Raw genomic sequence first — 2,060 nt, forward strand, 5'->3', positions numbered from 1 at the left:
CTACTCTCAAGAACTCAGCGCTCCATGCTGTTGGCTACCCTCTGACTTGATAACAGCAAGTTTTTTTTCTGGTAAAGGTAAATCATCTAGTTTGAAGCATGGGTCTTCATCTCTAAAGGCAAATGTCCAGGGTAGGTTGACACACTTTGGGGAATGGGTTGTTCTTTAAGATTCTTTCTCCCTCCAGAGAGCCTAGGGTTCTTAGAGTTCCTTAATTCTTTGTGAATAACTCATTACAAGGCAGAGCTGTCCTAGGCGCTGGGCAAAGTTCATTTTTCAATCCTCAGTTCTTAACTGGCTTTCATTTCTGCCTCTTCTGCTCCAGGGCACTCATGCCCTTTTCTGGCTCCATTTGCCTTGGGAAATGCTCAGTGGTCCCAAGTGTTCTCTCCTTCCACTCCCTAACACATCCCTCCTCCTAAAGAGTAAGCATCCATTCTCTTCATGTCCCCAGCCGTGGTGTCTGGGCTGGGCATTAGTGGGAGACGCCTGTTGGTCAACTCATTCACACTAGTTTGATAATGACTAACAAGTCCTAGCATAAATCTTTCAGTCTCCTAGGGGTATCTATTTCACTTTTCAATCAGTTTATTGAAGTATAATTTACATACTGTAAAGTTCACCCAGTATTCAATGTTATTCGATGGTTTTTAGTGTATTTATTGAGTTGTGCAATCATCATCATAATTTAATTTTAGAACATTTTGCCCTGGTTGGTGTGGCTCAGTGTATTGAATGCCAACCTGCAAACCAAGATGTTGCTGGTTTGATTCCCAGCCAGGGCACATGCTTGGGTTGTGGGCCAGGTCCCCAGTAGGGGGCGCTCAAGAGACAACCACACATTAATGTTTCTCTCCCTCTTTTTCTCCCTCCTTTCCCCCTCTCTAAAAATAAATAAATAAAATGTTTTCAAAAAGAGACTTTTCTGGAATTCTTCCTGACCCCCAAAAGAAATCTTGTACCCACATAGCTACCATCTCCATTCCTCTCTCTCCCTAGGCCCAGGCAACCATTAATCTACTTTCTGTCTAGATTTTCTGTATCCATTTTTAGGGAATGATTGCCATTCCAAAGCTTGACTATCCCATGGTGGAATTTTAAGCAATGTGGGAGAAGGTATTTTTAGGTAGGGGAGTGTTACTGATACACACTTCTACAAATACTTCTAAATATTCTAAAATAGTAATATTCTAATTTCTAAAATAGAAATATTCTTCCAAAAAGAAGCCTGGAGAGTGAATAAAGAATGAAGTCCTAAAAGCAATTAAGGCACAAAGGTGAAGAGGATGCCTGGAAAGGTTAAGGGTGCCTCTAGATCTCAGAAAAAAAAAAAAAAAAAGAGCCAGCTCTGTCTTGGGAGGGGGTGGGTGGTGTGTGAGCGCCATCTGACCTATGCAAACAGAGTACTTACTTCAGAGGGCAGCCTGAGGTGGTCCTTGGGTCAGCCCCTATCTGATGACAACAGCCGGGTGCACACACAGCCTGGAGTTGGTCTTCTAACCCTTAGCCTTTTGTTCCTGTGGCCTCCAACTCTTTCTTGGTTCTCTTCTGACATTGAGGACTCCTCTACCGGGCAACCCCGGGGTTTCCTGTTCAGCCCTCCACAGGCGTCCTCTAGCCAATGGCATCACTCTCATCACCACGTCACTTTGGGTTTTCCCTACATCTGCTCTGCAGTAGCTTCCTGACTGGTCCCCTTTTGGACCTTGCTTTTCTGATCTAGTTATATCACTGCAAGTTTGCTTCCCAAAATGTAATGGACCAGAACAGTCCTGTTGCCAACTTCAGGGGCTCTTTAGTATCTTTAAACTGAAGTGCGCCCTCCTCTACACAGTGCTCAAGAGCCCAACCCACCTTTGCACCTGCACCCACCTTGCAGGTCCCCCTCTCCCTCACATGCCTCAGACACCTTCCACTGCCTATTCCCCAGATGTACCATTTGTTTATCCAGCAAACAACTACCAGGTACCTCCTATGTGCTGGGCACCAGGCCAAGCACTGGGCACAAGAATGAGTAAGACATTAATTCTGTCCTCAAGGAGCTCTGACTGTTGAGACAG

The sequence above is a fragment of the Pteronotus mesoamericanus genome, unplaced genomic scaffold (genome assembly GCF_021234165.1).
Source record: "Pteronotus mesoamericanus isolate MK-2021 breed Mesoamerican mustached bat unplaced genomic scaffold, CSHL_Meso_final contig_27, whole genome shotgun sequence".
Taxonomy (NCBI): Eukaryota; Metazoa; Chordata; class Mammalia; order Chiroptera; family Mormoopidae; genus Pteronotus; species Pteronotus mesoamericanus.